This window comes from Heterocephalus glaber, unplaced genomic scaffold (genome assembly GCF_053883595.1).
Source record: "Heterocephalus glaber isolate CG9 unplaced genomic scaffold, H.glaber_assembly_v1.0 deba00001788, whole genome shotgun sequence".
Lineage (NCBI taxonomy): Eukaryota > Metazoa > Chordata > Mammalia > Rodentia > Bathyergidae > Heterocephalus > Heterocephalus glaber.
Genome location: NW_028258471.1, coordinates 1,370,300 through 1,389,510, shown reverse-complemented (window position 1 = coordinate 1,389,510; position 19,211 = coordinate 1,370,300). Strand labels below are relative to the sequence as shown.

Below are 19,211 nucleotides of genomic sequence, written 5' to 3'. Positions count from 1 at the left end.
GAGAAATAATAATCAAATGCAATGTGTGATCCTCAACTAGATGTTGATTTGGCAAAAACCAAAGCTATAAAAGCTATTTTTAGGATGATGGGGCAATATTAAATATGACTTGGCTATTAAATAATATGGAATTATTGTTAATCTTCTTAGGTATGATAATAGCTATTGGGGTTGAACAAAACTATCTAACTTCTTGTTCTCAGGAATAAAATCCCAAGATGCCTGCAACTTACTTTTTAGTGGCTTAGTAACAACAAAAATGGTACAATACCAAGAATACATACACAAATATACATAGAAAAATGAAATAAATCTGGCAAGTATTACAATTGTTGGAAAAAGTAGAATATTGATTTTTCATTGTACTTTAACTTTTCTGATTTTTTGGAAGACATTTTTTCACAACATTCCACACTAATAATGAAAACTGGAGGAGGAAACTGTGGTAGTGTTAAGGCTTACCCTTTCTTAAAAGATGGCATTTCTGAAGACATGGCTAGAGTCAGAAGTTCCTCCAAATTCTCTTAGACACATTGTGAAGGGACTTCCACGAACAAACAGCATTGGGAATGACACAAGTAATATTTTACTATAATGGAACATCCTGGCTGGAGCTCGGTTGGCCTCCTGTCCTCCTTGGCTGGTCACAGAGGCAGGGAGTGCTTTGCTGTGTTGGGTCAGGAACAAAACATCAGGACTGGGGGCAGTGTTTGGGTCCACTTCTTGGTGTCTTTCATGTGAGGAAAGTGAATGGTTAACCCGTTGCCCATCCTTGGCATTCCTGAACCCTCTGTTCCTGCATGGGACTTTCCTGCTGAATTTTGCCAGCCAAGCTAAAAGTCTCATAGCAAAGGCAAGGAACATACAAAGTCCAGGTGATGCATTAAGCAGTGAAAACTAAGTTCATACAGGTGCTTTACAAAGACTACGCCCACATGCAAATATGTCTCCCCAAAGAGCTCAGATTCATGGCTAATGAGACACTGCCCAGAGCCTTGGCCAGATGGTGTCTCAGAGCTAAAAAAAGGGCAGGGTCAGAGGTCCAGAAGAGCTTTGTGAAGCAGGTGCACATTGACCAGGTAGGGAAGGGCAGCCAGTGAAAGGGAGGGTGTGAGTCTACTGGGGCAAGGAGGGAGAAGCAGGGAGGTTGAGGATGAGGTCACATCTTGAATTTGAGGGGGCCGGATTCAAGTTGAACATGTGGCAGCCAGCAAGAGATGTTTCAGAAGTGCTCTGAGGTTAAGGGCTGGAAAAGGTTATGGGTTCTAGACACTTGGTGGGCCATGAGAAACAGAGCCTGAGTCATTCCAAGGGCTGGGGAGGTGGAAGGGAAGGGCTTAGGGATTGCCCAGGAAGGGAGGTCATGGAGGCATAGGTACAAAGAATTTGCCAACAAGTTTGCTGCAATACCAAAATGGCTGTGGAAGAGAGGTTTTCTTGTCCAGGGATACTAGTGTCCTTGGAGGCTGAGTAGAGAGTCAGAGATGGAGATGACGGAATCATTAGGAAATCAAGAAAGGAGGGGCTGAGATTGGCACTGTGGAAAGTGACTCAGCACCAAGAAGCTCTGAGATGTGAGGGAAGGAGAGAGGAGAGGCAAAGACACGGAGATGAAGGCTGGGGATTTAGCTCAGTGGTTCCACCGCCTGCCTGGCAAGCACAAGGTCCCAAGTTCAATCCCCAGTACCAAAAAAAAAATGTGCCTGACATGGAGATGAGATGCTTTGAGTTCCTCAGTGGGACTCCAATGCCACCTATTTTCATCACATATCATTAGAAATAAGAAAAGAAGACTTAAACCTCTTTTTTATGTGTGGATGTAATTTAGACAGACTTCTAGTTATAGTCAGTGCATTCAGGGAGAAAGTCAGACAGGAGGGAAATGAAATGGATTGGATTGGGTGAAAGGAGGAGGAACTGAAGCCTAGAGTGATCAAAAGATCTGGAAAAAATAGCACAGCAGAGAGTGATACAAAGAAGAAAACATAACAGCACACCAAGAGATGGACAGTTAAGGTTGCAGACCCCTTTGTGGCCATACAGATGGGTCCCTGTGGGCGAATCACTGAGTTTTCTAGGTTCACAGCCCCTTTAGGGTCTGTTTCAGTTCTGTAAATCTGCTTTAAAAATACTTTTCTAACTTGACTTGGATCCATTCTTGTTGAGAAGAGTGTAGCAAAAGAGGTGGAGGTAAGTTTGTTTTATAAACATTTATTGGCCTCCTACATGCAAGACATCATCTCAGAGCCCACCCAGATGCAAAGATGGATGCGGGGATCTGTCCTTGGGCAAAATGGTATGGGATGCATATGGGCTATGAAGGTTAGGGCAGGGGGCTTGTTTGAGGAAGTGTGGCCAATACACTCAAGGAGCTCTTTCCAAGTGTTATGGTTTGGATCTTAAATGTCCCCAAAGGCCAAGAGTTGAAAGCTGTTTGCCAGCCTGTGCCATTATTGGAAGGTGGTGGAGTTTTTAGGAGGTGAGGCCTACAGGGGAAAGTTAGATTAGTGGAGGCTTGCCCTGAGACCGTGGACATTTCCTCTCTTTTTCTTTGTTTCCTGGCTGCCATGAGTCAAGCAGCTCCTTTATCAGGTACTTCCAACATGATGTTCTTTCCTGCTAAAGGCTCAAAAGCAGTGTGGCCAAGTGACCATGGACTGAAACCATGAGCTAGAATAAGTCTTTACCCTTTTTTGTTTTGTTTTGTTGTTGGTACTGGGGATTGAACTCGGGACCTTGTGCTTGTGACACAGGTGGTGGAACCACTGAGCTAAATCCCTGGCCCAAGTCTTTACTCTTTTTAAGTCGATTATCTCAGGCATTTTGTTACAGCTCTGAAAAACTGATGAACACACCAAGCTGCATAGTGCTAGTGATCACCTGGAAGGGGTGTGTTAATGTATACCCTACAGTATGGCTTTTTCTGTCTGGAGATGGTGCTAACTTAAGTCTGAAGAAGCCAGACATTTCTACAGCCATGTACTAGTAGCATGTCCTATTGGTGGCTGACATAGGTAACACTTAATGGCTTTGTTACCAATACTTGGGGCTATAATATGGCTTCTTTTGAGAAATACATGGACAAGAAAATAAGAGTTAAATCTAGAAAGTATCAACACATAGTCAAGTATGGTTGTGCATGCCTGTAATCCCAGCACTCTGGGAGGCTGAGGCAGAAGGACTGAAAGTTCAGGTTCAGCCTAGAATGCAACTTAGCAAGAGTCTTGTCTAAAAACAAAACAAAACAAAACAAAAAGCGACCAACAAGACCCAAACAAAACAAACACCATCGCCACCACCAGCAAAAACCCAAAGTCAACCGAACAAACAAAATCAACAGGTAATGGATGGACTAGAGATGAGAAAATTTACTGTAAGGAGACAGAACAATTTTTTTTAGGCATGCCAGAGAAAACTGGTGTCACTTAGTGTGTTTCTGCAGGTGCAACATGCTTCCTCACAGCATGGTGGCCCAGGGCAAGGAGAGTGTTCACATGACAACCAAAGACTTCAGGGCACATATTCTAGGAAACTGCAGAAATTTGGTTTATGACTTAGACTTGGAGGTCACACAGTGCTGTACCACCGTACTCTGTGAGATAATCACACAAAGCCTACCATTTTCAAGGTCGGGATGCTCCTGCCCATCCAACCTCTTAATGACAGCAGGGTCAAAGTAACATGGTTCAAGAGACTGTGAAGTGGTGGTATCACAGCTATCTTTGGCAAGAAAAATCTGCTGTACCAGCTTTGGCCAATGTCGGGAGCAATGTTACATAATTTTAGGGAAAAATCATTTGGATAGCCTAGTTCTCCTGCCTACAGCCCAGCTATGGGATTCTGAGACACAATTCCATTTTGGCCTCCGGTCACAACTGAGACCTCAATGATCCAGTGATGCTGTGATTCTCCACGACAAGATTACACCAGCTGAAGACATCCTGGGAGGAACAAAATCTTCACCTACTCAGTTCCTCATTGTTCTTGGATTGTTACATCTTGTTTACGTCGATGTACTGAACTCTCTGCAAGTTGTTTGTTACATCTTGTTTACGCGGATGTACTGAACTCTCTGTCCCGAGTCATTTGTTACATGTGTTTCTCCTGATGTACTGAATAAAAGGTGCGGTAAACTGGGGGCTTTCGTCTTTGCCGCCCAGAGCGGCACTGATCAGACCCAAAGCTCAGCTTCTTCTCAAAGTCTCATTTTTCTACCTTTCCTGTAATTCACCTTGTGCTGCTGTGACTCACAGGAGACTAGGACATACTGCAGAGGTTCTAGTAACGTCCCCTTTTCCTGTTCCCTACAGGCCAATTAAGAGCTTCATGGGAAGCTCAGAAAGTGGGAGTGGAAATAAATCATTGAGGGTCATTCTTGGGTTTCCCAACTTAAAATTCCTAAGTACACTAAATTTTGCCCATTTATTTTTAATTGGGAAAATAAGAAACATTGATTTGGAGAGAACTAGCTTTATTCCAGAAGAGAAGAGCCTGCTGCTGTGAACTTCCTGTTGGCAGTGAAAGCAGAGGAGGCAGCAAACAGGAGCATCTGCAGTGTCTGTGAGGACCCAAAATTGGCCATGGTAGTTTTTAGGAAGAAGCTACTGAAAGCCAGTTTTCCTAAAACATAATCATGCTGGTCAGATTTGGGTACAAGGAAAGAAATCAGGGAGGGTGGCTCCATAGAAGGGGGCTCATTGTGAGGGGGGCACAAAGGCCACAGAGGAAGGCTGAGGCCACAGTGCAGGAGGACTGGCATGAGGACTTTATTTTAACAGTTGCTTGGTAGTTCTCATGGGGGGAGCTCTCTGCTTTTCTCTGAACAAAGATGGGATCTTTGTTCTTCTCTTGGTCACCAATGTCTACTCCTTACTCCAAATTTCTGCTCATAAGTTTTGCTAATATAGGACTAGCATCACTTCTCCTTAACATGCCCATATTGTTTTCAATACTGTCATTCTTCTATTTCAGCCAATAGCTTCCATCTGTTTGCTTTCCTGTTGTAATTTAGAATCTATTGTCCATACTTTAGTTTTGAACCTGCCACCCAGGCCATGGTCCTTTCCTACGAGGGTGACCAAGTTGTCCCAGTAGGACCAGGACTTTTCTGGTTTTAACACTCAAAGTCAGGCACCCTGAGATGCCCCTCTATCCCAGGCATACTCTGTCTATGGCAGGATGGCTCTTGTATAAGATGCTCACCTCAGGCCAGTTATTCAAGAGGAAGTAAACTGGGTCACCTGGTGTGCTGCAAGGCCACTGTCCTTAAGCAGTGCTAGGGAGTATCTCTGAGGAGAGGGTATAACTTGGGCCAGCAAGTTAACCTCTGGTTAAAAGTATACTTCAATACACTACTCATTAGAAGGGAAGGAAGTGAGGTGTTATAAGTATCTGTGCAGTAGTTTGATACAGTAGAGAAAGCAGTGGACTCAGAGTCACAATGTCTAGTTTCTACTGCTTAGTAGCAATAAATCCCAGAGCCAAAAATCTCATCTTTCTGAGCCTTAGTTTCTCCATTTGTGGAATGAATGGGGTAGGACTAGGACTTGCTTCCTTTTTTATATTTTATCAAGGGTTGGGAAAGCAGTGCTGGGGATTGAACCCAGAGCCTTACATTTATCAGACAAGCACTTTACCACTGAACTACACCCTAGTCCTCCTTTTTTACTTTTGTCCTAGAACTTACGGTCCAGAGTGCAGGGTTGCACATTCTCCTCATGACATGGTTTGCTATCATCATTATTAAATTCTTCCCTCTCCTCTCCTTCCTTCCTTGCCTTCCTTCCATCCCCATCCCCAGCACTAATTCCTTTCTCCCCAGTGGGCAATCTTATTAACATATTTATCATTGAAAAGATATGTAGTTTAATAAAGTATGAGTATTATTTTGTATACTGTCTTAATTACTTTTTCACTGCTAGTGCAAAATGCCTGACACTCACAAGTTAAAGGAGGAAAGATTTATTTTAGCTCACAGTTTGTAGAGGTTTCAGTCCATAGTTGGCTGGCTCCAAGGCAGGGCAGCGTGGCAGAGGAGAAACAGTCCATGGAAGGGTAAGCAGGAAGCAGCCAGCCTTCCTTCTTCTTTCCTTTTTTATTTCATCCAGGCTGCAGCCTATTGGTTGGTGCTACCCACACCCAGGGTGGATCTTCCCTTACTGGTACATCTATCATCCACACCCAGAACCATGCTATATCCTTCAGCGGACTAATTCAGTATCACACTCATGATCCAGTCACGCCTAAAAGCCTATGAGGCTCCATGGGCACATTTAGATATTAGCCATAATGTGTACATTTTATTTGAGGTTTTTTTTGTTGTTGTTGTTACCAGAGATTGAACTCGGGACCTTGCACTTGTGAGGCAAGTGGCAGAATCACTGAGCTAAATCCCGGTCCACATGTACATTTTAAATATATTTACATTGTATAGGCCTCATTTGGCTCCTAACAGTTTTTACTCAGCATCATTTAAAAAAAATCTCAGTGGTGCTGGCTATTGGTCTTTAAGGCTCCTTGCATGATGACATTTTATGCATGTCAGTCTGCATGAAGGGACTCAAATGGATTCATAGGTAGAAGACATTCAAGGAATAATAAAGATGATAACTTGCTTACATAAGTTCTGTTTTTGCTGTGTACAGAAATGGTCAAAAAACAAAGCTGAACGTCCACTATGTAAACAACACTTTGACTCTATTTTCCATTCTGTGAGGGCAGTAGATGACTTCAAGGAATATGTCCTAAGGCCTTCATATAATGGTTCTTTTGCCACCCCCGATGGTCGATGATTTCGCTACTGTAAAACTATGACAAGGGAACGAAGTGCTTCTGTGTATTCACCTAGTAGTACTTTGAATAGAAGAACAACTATTCCTCCAGATAGTGGGCTATTATTTGAGGGGTTGGATATTTCAACAAGACATAGAGATGTTGAAATTCCTCAACTTATGAGACAGATTGCAATAAAGCAACAGCATACTTCAAATGAGAGATCTTTGTGGAAAATTCAAGAACAAGATATTGTTAATTCTAGACAAACTTTCTATTGTGCTGGTGCTCAAGTTAGAAATATTGAAGATGGTGGCCACTACAGGGATATTTCAGCTGAATTTTTCCATGGAAATCCAGCTTGCCTTCACAGATTAGTCCCTTGGTTAAAACGTGAACTGACAGTTCTTTTTGGAGCTCATGCATCATTAGCCAATATTGTCTAGCATATCATCATGAGTAATGTACTATGACTTGGAGAGTCAAGCATTTGTGTCTGATTTAAAACCATTTTTACTTAATCGAACTGAGCATTTCATACATGAATTTATCAGTTTTGCTTGATCTCCTTTTAATATGGCAGCTTTTGACCAGCATGCTAATTATGATTGTCCTGCTCCTTCATATGAAGAAGGCAGAAATTCTGATTCTTCAGTAATAACAATATCTCCTGATGAGACTGAGACCCAGGAGCTGGATATTAATGTAGCCACTGTTAGTCAGGCACCATGGCGTGATAAAACTCCAGGACCATCTTACTCAAGCTCAGAGCAGGTACACGTTGCCATGTCTTCCCTTTTAAATACTTCTGACAGTTCAGATGAAAAACTTGTCACGAGAGGAGCCCCATCTCAAATACAAGGAGTACAAACCAGTGAGGACCTAAATAATGACAGTGATTCTTTAGATAATTGTGTCATTGTTGGGTTTGTTAAACCACTAGCTAAGAGGACCCCAGAACTTGTTGAACTATCCTCTGATTCTGAAGAGTTAGGCTCCTATGAGAAAATGGAGATGATAAAGACTCAAGAACAAGAGATGTCAGCTTAGGTGTGAACTAGTTAGATCTTTTGAATACTGCTAATGTGAATGTAAAATGATAAAACCATTTTGGAAAACAATATAGAAATTACTTGTATTACTGTTAAGAACTGACAGTTCTGTTCTTCAGTTTTTACTTAAGAGGAATGAAAACACATGTTCACAATAGATTTGTACATACAAGTTGACCATCCCTTATCTGAAATTCTTGGGACCAGAAGTGTTTCAGATTTTGGTTTGAAATCCACTTGATCTGCAAAGAAGATAGCTACTCCTGCTTTTTTTTTTTTTTTTTTTTTTGGTTACTATCACATTCACATGGAGTATTGTTTTCCGCCCTTTAACTTTCAATCTATGAGTTCCTTTTTGAACTGTCTTTCTTTCTCTTTCTTTCTTTCTTTCTTTCTTTCTTTCTTTCTTTCTTTCTTTCCTTTCCTTCCTTCCTTCCTTCTTTCTTTCTTTCTTTTTGGTACTGGGGATCGAACTTGGATCCTTGTGTTGTGAGGCAGTTGGCAAATGTGTTTCTTGTATGCAGTGTATTGTTGGATCTTGCTTCTTGACCCATCCTGCCTGTCTATTTCTTTTGATTGGTGATTTGAGACCACTAACATTGATGGTTATAACTGATAGGTATTAACATCATTGTTATGATTTTTTCTTTTTGTTGGATTCTCCCCCTTTGCATTTAATTTCTTGTCATGCCTGATGGATTCATTCTGCTGTGCTTCCTGGGGCTGTGTTCCTTGTTGTCTTTTCCCAAGATATTGTCTAAAATTTTTTGGAGTGCTGGTTTGGTGTTCATGAAGTTCCTAAGGTGCTCTTTGTCATGAGAGTATCTTATTTTTCCATCAATTTTGAAAGATAGCTTTGCAGGGTACATCAATCTGGGTTGGAGCTTGTTTTCCTTTAGGGCTTGAAATACATCACTCCAAGCTCTTCTTCCTTGAGGGTTTGCATTGAGAAGTCTGCTGTGATTCTGATGGGCTTTCCTTTGTATGTGATTTGTTTCTTTTCTCTAACTGCTTGTAGAATTTTGTTCTTCTGTTGGGTTTCTCAAATCCTAATTATTATATGCGTATGTGTAGCTTTTTTTGATCAAGGATAGTTGGAGTCCTATATGCCTCACTTATCTGTATGTCAAGTTCTTTTCCCCTCCTTGGGAAGTTTTCTGCTATCACTTCTGTGAACAGTTTTTTTTATGTCATCTGCACTCTCTCCTCTTTCTTCATTGACTCCAATCAGTCTTATGTTATTCTTCTTTGCATCGTCTAGCAGCTGCTGGATTGATTTCTTGTGTTCCCTTACAATTTTAAAGCAATTTTTCTTTTCCTGGTCACTAATTGCAATCTTATCTTCTGTATTTGAAATTCTGTCCTCACATTGGCTCATTTCTCCTGCATAAGCTTTCAATGGAATTTTTAATCTCCTGGAAATCTGTTTGTATTTGTTTTGTGGGTTCCATCTATTTCCTATTTTGGGATTCCATCATGTTCCTCAGCTCCTCTATTTTTTTAATCTGTGTCCTCTCTAGATGTTTTAATCATGTCTTGCACTATGGGCACAATCTCTGCTGTTATCTGAAAAATTATTTCTGATTTTATTTTTTTCAGGATCATCTTTTGTTGCCAGTTCAGGGGGTCCAGGTGGTTGAGTATCAGATTGTCCCATCTCATTTCCCTTTGGGGTTGCTGTAGGTGATCTTTAAAGTCTGGCTTTGAGGCTTGTTTATGTGTCTTCTCATTTTGATGGTGGGGGGCTGTGGTGTTGGCACCTGCGCAGCTCACCTACTGTATGCTGGCAGCAGTCTTATGGAGGCCTAGGAGCCTCCTCCTGGGCACTGGGATTGGCTCACCTCCTCTGAGCTGGCAGTGGTCCTATGGCAGCCCAGGAGCCTCCTCCAAGGTGCTGGGATTGGCTCACCTCCTCTGCACTGGGAGCGGTGCTATGGCGGCCTGGGAGCCTCTTCTGAATAGCTTTTTGTTCAGTAAGATATAAGAATCTAGTTTCAATCTTCTACATATGGATATATAATTTTTCCCGCACCATTTTAAGGTGGCTGTCTCTTCTCCAGTATATGTTTTTGGTCCCCCTTTCTCAAGAGTCAGATGGCTGCAGTCTCATGGGTTTGTTTCTGTGTCCTTTATTCCATTCCATTGGTCTCTATGTTTTTGTGCCTATACCGTGTTGGTATATGGTATATATTATGCGCTTTGTAATATAGTTTGAAAGTAGGTATTGTTATGCCTCTGGTATTGCTCCTTTTGCTCAGGATTGCTTTGGCTGTTCTAGGTCTTTTGTGTTTCCATATGAATTCTAGGATTGTTTTTCATTTTTAGTTCTGTGAATAATATCATTGGAATTTTGATAGAGGTTGGATTAAATCTCTAGATTGCTTTCGATGTTATCATTTTGACAGTATTAATTCTGCTGATCCATGAACATGGGAGGTCTTTTCATTTTCTGGTGTCTTCTTTAATTTTGTCAGTGTTCTGTAATTTTCATTATAGAAGTCTTTCAACTCTTTGGTTAAGGTGATTCCTAGATGTTTAACGTATTTTTTTAAGCCATTATGAATGGAATTGTCTTTCTCAGCTGAGAAAATTGGTATATAGAAAAACCATTGTTTTTTAGTGTTTATTTTGTATTCTGATACTTTGCTGAATTTGTCAGATCTAAAAGATTTTTGGCTGAGTTTTTAGGGTCTTGTAAGTATAGGATCATATTGTTTTCATGAATCATTTGACTTCTTCCTTTCTTATTTGTATCCTGTTTCTTTCTTTCGCTTGCCTAATTGTTCTGGGTAAAATTTCAAGTACAGTAGTGACCAGGAGTGGTAGGAGTGGCCATCCTTGTCTTGCTCCTAAGTTTAGAGGAATGTTTTTGGTTTTTCCCATCCAGTATGACATTGTGCCTCTGTACTTTGAGCTTCCCAGGGGAGGAGAAGAGCAGAGCTTTGTGATCATACACATACCATGAACAGATGAGTCTTCATTCACACTCAAGGACATAGGCAGCACAAAGGATCCAACAGGTTCACCTTTGCCTGGGGGCCTAGAAGCAGCCTGTCCCCAGTTCCTACGTGATACCTCACAGAGCTCTTTCAGGGACTCCTGATGAGGCCAGGCCCACCATGAACCTAGCTTCTCAAATACCTAAGGAGAAAGTTTCAAAAACATTTAGCAAGATAAAATAATTACATTTGAGGGCCACTAAGTTTACTCTTCTAAGTGTCTTCTCTATGTCCTCTCACTTGATCTTTATAAACTTAGGAAGTAGATGCTGTATTCATAAATGAGGAAACCAAGACTGAGAGAGTCCTAGAAGCTGACCCATTCTGCTACTAGTAATTGGTGGGGCCAGGGTTTCACTGCAGAAAATACCAAAGTCTGTGCTCCTTTTATGTCTTTTTTTAATTAAAAAAATTTTTCATTGTTCATAGTACATAATGATTACATTTCTTGTGGGGAGTTGGTATGTGTACATAATGCATCTTAATTCTTTATGCATCTTCTTCCCCTCTCTTCCCTCTATCTTCCCATCTCTTGGTTGCCTTCTCTTTTGCAAAAAATCTATCTCCCTATTTCCTATTATCTAGCTTTTATTTTGCTCTTTATATTTTGGGTTTATCATATAAGAGAGACCATGTTATATTTAAGCTTATTGTCTGATTTATTTCACCTAATAATATGGTCAAGGTGCATCTATATCCCTACAAGTTACTCAAGTTTATCCTTTATGGCAGAATAGTACTCCATTATGTATAAATACCACATTTTCTTTATCTATTCATCTGTTGATGGACATATAGGCTGCTTCCAATATTAAGCTATTATGATTTGTGCTGCTATAAACATGGGTATGCATATATCAGTGTAATATGATGTGTTTAACTCTTTGGGGAAGATATCTAGAAGGGAAATAATTGGGTCAAACTTAAGTTTTAGTTTTAGTTTTCTGAGGAGTCTCCATACTGATTTCCATAGTTGTACTCATTTACATTTCCACTAACAATGTAGAAGGGTTCCTTTCCCCCTAGAGCCTTACCAGCATTTATTATTATTTGATTATTTGATGATAGCCCTTCTTTCTAGAGTAAGATTGAATCTTGAAGTTGTTTTAATTGTATTTCTTTAAAGGCCAGAGATGTTGAATATTTTTTCATGTATTTATTGGCAATGTGTACTTCTTCTGAGTGTCTTATCATGTTATTTGTTCACTTTTGATTTGATCTTTTATTTTGGGAGCTCTAAGTTTTTGAGTTCTTTATATATTCTAGATATATAAAGTCCTCTGTTTGAGGACTGGCAAATTTTTTTTCCCATTGTGTTTATTGTCTCTTTATTGGTCATTTCCCTTTGTTGTGCAGAAACTTTAAAATTTGACATAATCCCATTTGTTGATTCTTTTTTTTTTTTTTTTTTTGGTACCAGGGATTGAACTCAGGACTTTGTGCTTGTGAAGCAAGTGCCAGAACCACTGAGCTAAATCCCTGGCCCTGTTGATTCTTGAAAATATTTCTTGTGCAATTCGGGTTCTGTTCAGAAAATCCCTGCCTATGCCTATGTTTTCAAGAGCTTTACCTATTTTGTCTTCCAGTAGATTGTGTTTCTTTTTTAACATTAGATCTTTTATCCATTTTTATTTTACTTTAGAGTATGGTGAGAGATATAGGCCTAGATTCAGTCTTCTGCATATGAATAGCCAGGTTTCCCAGTACCAATTATTAAAGAGGCTATCTTTCCTCTCAGTGTATGTTTTTGACCCTTTCATCAAAGATCAGATAGTTAAACAACCAGCCTGGGGTTGTTTCCTGCATCCTGTATCTGTTACATTGAATCACATGTCTGTTTTTGTGTCAATACTATGCTGTTTTTATCACTAGTTTTACAGCGTAACTTGAAGTCCAGGATTGTGAAGTCTCCTGCTTTACTCTTGTTGCCCAGGATTGTTTTTGCTATTCTGGGTCTTTTCTGGTTCTGTACAGATTTTAGTATTGTTTTCTCTAGTTCTGTGAGGAGTGCTATTGGTATTTTTATTAAAATTGTGTTAAGTTGGTATATCAATTTTGGAAATACAGCCATTTTGACAATATTGGTTCTCTCTATCCAGGAACAGGGGACATTGTTCCATTTTTGGATGTCCTTTTTGATCTTTTTCAGAGTACTGTAGTTTTTATTGTACAAGTCTTTCACTTCCTTGGTTAGGTTAATTTCTAAGTATTTAATTTTTATTGATGCTATTATGAATGGTATTGTTTTCCTAATTTTTTGTGAGTTCATTATTGGAGTATAGGAACACTATTGATTTTTGTGTGTTGATTTTGTATCCTGCTACACTACTTAATTTGGTTATACATTCTAGGAGTCTTTTGGTGAAATTTTTCGAGTCTTCTATGTAGAGGATCATGTCATCTGCAAAAATGATAGTTTGGCTTCCTCATTTCCATACATATCCTCTTTTTTCTTTTTCTTGCTTAATTGCTCAAGGTAATATTTCAATTACTATATTCAACAGGAGCGGTGATTGTGGACATCTTTGTCTTAGTCCTGATTTTAGAGGGAAAACTTTCAGTTTCTCTCCATTTGATATTATATTGGCAGGAGGTTTATCATAAATGGATTTTATCAAATTGAGATAAGGTCTTTCTATTCTTATTTTCTTCAGTTTTTTTAAAAATCATGAATAGACATTGGACTTTGTCCAAGGCTTTTTCTGCATCTATTAAGACGATCATGTGATTTTTGTCCTTGCTTTTGTTTATGTGATGTATTACATTTATTAATTTGCATATGCTGAAGCATCCTTGCATCCCAGGGTTGAGGCTTACTTGGTCAGAATGTATGATGTTTTTGATGATTTATTGCATTCTGTTTGTCCCTATCTCATTGAAGATTGCCCATATCTCATTGAGGACTTTTGCATCTATGGTTCTTAAAGGGATGGGCCTGTAGTTCTCTTTTTTATTTGGTACTTGTCTTGTTTTGGAATCAGAGTAAAGGTAGCTTCCAGGAATGACTTTGGGAATACTCTTTCCTTTTAAATTTCATTAAAGATTTTGAGGAATATTGAAGTTGGATCTTTCTTGAAGTTCTTGTAGAATTCAATGTAGAATCCATTGGGTCCTGGCCTTGTCTTAGTTGGTAAGTTTTTAAAATTATTATTCCTTCAGTTATTGAATTATTCAGAGCTTCAAAATCTTCTTATTTCAGTTTTGGTAATTTATATGTATCTAAGAATCTATTCATTTCTCCAGGATTTTCAAATTTATTAGGCGTACAGGTGTTCAAATTAGTTACTCATAATCTTCTGGATTTCAGCAGTGTCTATTGTGATTTCATCTTTTTCATGTCTAATTACATTGATTTGGGTCTCTTCTTTCATTTTGGAGGGTAAGATTCACTAAGGATTTATCTATTTTTTTATTCTTTCAAAGAACTAAGTCTTTGATTCATTAATTATTTGTATTGTGTTTTGGACTCGTTTTCATTTCTGCTCTGATCTTTATAATTTCCTTCTTTGTGCTAGCTTTGGATTTGGATTGTTCTTATTTTTCCAGGACCTTGAGGTGCATCATTAGTTTACTTATTTGGGCTCACTTTGTTTTTCTGATGTGGGCATTCACAGCTATAAACTCTCTCTGTCTCTCTCTGTCTCTTAGGATTGCTTTCATTGTGTCCTTGAAGTTCTGCTATGTTGTATTGGCATTATTGTTTGATTGATTCTTTCCTTGATTTCTTTTTCTGTGACCCATTGATTATTCAAGTGTATTGTACAATTTCCATAATTTCTGTGGTTTCTTTGTTATTGATATCTAGTTTCATTGCATTATGATTTGATGACATCCATGGGATAATTTCGATTCTTTTGCATTTACTTAACCATGCCGTGTGATCTATTTTGGGGAAAGTTCTATGTGTTGCTGAGAAGAATGTATGTTCTGTTGTTGTTGGGCAGAACACTTTGTAGATATTTAATAAGTCCATTTGTTTGCAGGTGTGGTTCATCTCTGATATTTCTTTGTTGATTTTTTTTGTCTAGTTGATCTATTTGTGACAGTGGTGTATTAAGGTTCCTCCAGTATAATTGTTTTGATGTTTATCTGATGTTTTATTTTCAGTAGTCTTTGTTTTATGAAGTTGGGCGAGCCAATGTTTGCTTATATGTTTACAATTGTTGTCTCTTCCTGCTCAATTGTTCTCTTAATCAATATGCAGTAACCTTTTTTTTTTTTTTGTCTCTTCAGATCACTTTTGGCTTGAAGTTCACTTTATCTGAAAATAGAATAGCTACTCCTATTTGTTTTCAGGTTCTCATTATATGGAATATTGTTTTCCACTCTTTGATTTTTTACTTTTGAATTTCTTTTTGGATTAAGTGTCTTTCTTATATTCAGCTGTTATGTTTTGTTTCTTGATCCATTGCTAATCTGTGCATTTTGGTTGAGGAATTGAGGCCACTTATAATGAGTTTTTACTGAAAGGCATTGACTTCTTTCTGTCCTTGCATTATTTTCCTATTGCTGATTCTCTGTTTATCCCTTCTCCTTACTTTGTCACTCTGCCTGATGTATTCATTCTATTTAGACTTTTGGGCACTGTTGATTTCAATGCCTCTTTTTAGGATATCATTGGGAATTTTTTTGAGTGCTGATTTGGTGATCATGAATTTCTTAAGATGCTCTTTGCCCTGAAAAGACCTTATTTCTCTATCAATTTTGAAAGATAGTTTTGCAGAATAAATCAGTCTGGGATGGAAGTTTTTTCTTTTAGGGCTTGAAACACTTTATTCCAAGTTCTTCTGGTGTTTAAGGTTTGTGTTGAGAAGTCTGTTGTAATTCAGTGTGTTTACCTTTGTAAGTGATTCATTAGTTTTCTCTAGAAGCTTTTTTTTTTTTTTTGAGACAGAGTCTCACTGTGTAGCCCAGGCTGCCTCAAACTCATGGTCATCCTCCTGACTCTGCCTCCAAAGTACTGGGGTTACAGGTGCATACCACCATGCCTGGCATCTAGCAGCTGTTAAGATTCAGTTCTTGTATTGGACTTCTGAAATTTTGGTTATGATGTGTTGTGGAGAGATTCTTTTCTAATCATAACTATTTGGGGTCCTATATGCCTCACTTATTTGTATGTTAAATTCTTTCCCCATATTTGGAAATTTTTCTGCTGTTATACCTGTAAACAAGTTTTCTAAGTCATTTATGCTGTCTTCTGATTTTTCACTAATTCTAGTCAATCTTAGATTAGATTTTCCATCATTTAGCAGCTGTTGGATCCATTTTTCATGTTCTCTTGTTATTTTAAAGGTATCTTTGAGTATATGGTCACCAATATCAACTCTTTCAGTTCTGATACTCTATCCTCATGTTGGTCACTTCTGCTGCCCATACTTTCCATATGATTTTTAATTTCCTAGATTTCTACTTGGTACCTTTTTATGAATTCTAATTCTTTGCTAACTTGATTATTCATATTTTGTATCATTTTGCTGAGCTCAGCTAGTTTCTTATTAGTGTCTTTGGTAAACTGATTGACTTTTTTATTAAGTCCATTATCTGTTTATGTTTGTCAAACACCTTATTGATCTGTTTGTTTTTGTTTTTGTTTTTTTGGTACTGGGGATCGAACTCAGGACCTTGTGCTTGCGAGGCAGGCAGCAGAACCACTGAGCTAAATCCCTGGCCCAATGATCTGCTTTTTAAAAATCTCTTCTGTTGTCTTTTTGAATGATTCAGGTGTGGGGCTTTTGATTTCTTCTCCCTCAATATCTATAGATCAGGCATTTTGTTGCCTTGTCTTCTCATGGTTTGTGTGTGTGTGTGTGTGTGTGTGTTTGTGTGTGTGTGTTGAGGTTTATGGATTTATAGTGGAAAGACTGGTTCTAATGTAGAAATCTCTTAGTGTCTGCTTTTCAGTGCTGCAGTCTGGTCATGGTTAATTATAGGCCTTTGCTTCTATATCAAGATCCAACCACCTCCATTGTTGCAGTGTAATTAGCCCAGCACCCAGTTCTCTGGGAATGGACTTCAGAGTTAATGACACAGTGGCAATCTAGATATCAGCATACAGAGAAAATCAGTTGATAGCAACAACTGTGCCACCTCAATAGCAACAAAATCAGCAACAGTAATACCATCAAAGGCAAACTGGATGTTGACATGCCACAAGAACAAATAATGTACCATCCTTAATCATACAAAAGAGATATATAATTATAGTATAAACACTAAGACAAAGCAAATATTGACATATAGTAAATATCTACTAAAAGCAGCAACTATAATACTTTCATTAATAATAAAAAGTATTCAATAGTAATAGTGTAGTCACCTATCTAAAGATTAATAAAACTTTATTATACTGGCAAAGATAGAGGGGTTGGGGAATGAGAGAATGAAAGAAGTAAAGTTTCTGCTGTGAAAGCACAAAGACCTGAGTTCAATCCCTGGTACCAAAAAAAAGAAAAGAAAAGAAAAAAAGAAAGAAGTTTGAAAAATTAAGCAATGGAAAATGAGAAAGAGGACAGAAAAATAAGATAAGTGATCCTATTATTGAGTAGAAAGAAATTAATATAATTAGATAAAAGTAATAGAAGAGAACAAGAAAAAGAACAAAAAAGAAAAGAAAAATTAAAAGAAAAACAAAAAAAGATTAAAAATAAAAAAGGAAAAAACCCCAATCCCCCAGAACCAATGAAGAAATTAAAACAAAAAAAGGAAATGAGTAAAAAAAATTCCCCTGTATTTTTTTACTGTATGGTTTCTTTCCAGTGTTTTCAGTCTTAGAATCCAGTCCAAGCTGAGGCATGTCCTTGCTCATGTTCATAACAGGGAAAGCAATCAGACCACTGATCTATATGCTGGATATAACAGTGGGGCAGGGGTTCAAGAAACCATTGGACTTAATGCCAGCACTTTCAGACCTAGCTGCTTCTGAAAATCACACATGACCAGCTTGACTTCTCACCATGGAGGCCATGGGCCTGTGTCCTTCCCTGCCTGAGCTTAAGCTTCTCAGGGAGGATCTACATCTACCCTGCACCCTCTCTGAGACTCTTGTGGCTCTCTCTCACCCAGTCACTGTGACAGGGTAACACTGAAAACCCTGAAGTGAAGTTGTTCTGTGGCTCAGTTTTTTGGTTTTTTTTTTTTTTTTTTTTGGTTGGTTTTGTTTTTGGGTACCGGGAATTGAACTCAGGACCTTGTGCTTGGAAGGCAGGCATGGTGCCACTGAACTAAATCCCTGGTCCCTCTGTGACTCTGTTTTAAACAATTAACTGCTTCCAAAAATGGCTTCTGATTAAACCCTCTCAAATATGATAGGCACTACAATGGATTTCTTCTCCAACTCTATCCTTCCATGTGGAAAGAGTCACTTTCAGAATAAAATCCCATGCTAATTTTGCAGTTTACAATAGTCGTGGGTTTTCCTTGGGGCTAGCACTGCTGGCCCAATCTTTTGTTTCTTCCTGGAGCTGCTGACCTTCTCCAGGCTTACCTTATGTCAGCAGAGACAATGACTTCCTTCCTAGGAGCCAAGACCAGCTTTCCAGAATGTTTCATTCTTTTTTCTGTGCTGTGCTCCATTTCTCCAGCTTCTCATACTTTCCAGTTTTCTTGTCAGATCCCTTCTGATTCCTGGAGATCTACTTTTTTTCCTCTTCACTAAGTTGTTCTTTTTCAAGTGTCTCAATTCCAGGTGCTGGAGAGGTTTTGTTGCGATTGCTGCTCTACCAGTTTTCTCCCCTACACCTACGCTTTTAATCACTACATGTATGTAACCTTGAGATACACAAGGATGTGTGCACACACACAGTGGTATATATGTACAGTCTTTGGTTATACTGTATAATCACTTTTATGATATTTGCAGAATAATAGATTGTTATAAATAAAAGTCATTTTCAAAATTGCCTATCTGATTCTTCCTCTACTTTCTATTTCCACAAAAAAGAAACTTGGGACTTGTCTTTTGGCAACAGTCCTCAAACTTGAGCAAGCATGTGAGTTGCTTAGAGGATTGGCCTCAACACACATCTCCAGGCCTCACTGGTAGAGCTTCTGCTTCAGTGTGTTGGGGGCCCAAGAATCTGCATTTCTAACAAGTTCGCCATGGTGCTGATGCTGCTGGTCCAGGGACCACACTTCAAGACTGACTTAGTCTGTTTTCTTAAAAATAGCTGAGGCTAGACACAGTATAAAGAAAAGAGGTTTATTTACTTCACAGTTTTGGAGCCAAATGTCCAAGTCAGCTGTGTCTCTTTGGTCTCTGATGAGGGCCTCATAGTAAATGGCATTACAACGGCAGGACCATGTGAAGAAGAGATCACATGATGAGACAGGAAACTAGAGAGATTTAGAGGCAAGATTCACTCTTTCTATAGCAACTCATTCTTGCAAGAAC

General features: G+C 38.8%; 1 pseudogene; it reads left to right on the top strand.

The window, feature by feature from the left end:
- Positions 1-6,500: 6,500 nt before the first annotated feature.
- LOC101724450 (E3 ubiquitin-protein ligase Topors pseudogene) lies at positions 6,501-7,900 on the top strand (annotated as a pseudogene).
- The last annotated feature ends 11,311 nt before the right edge of the window (positions 7,901-19,211 follow it).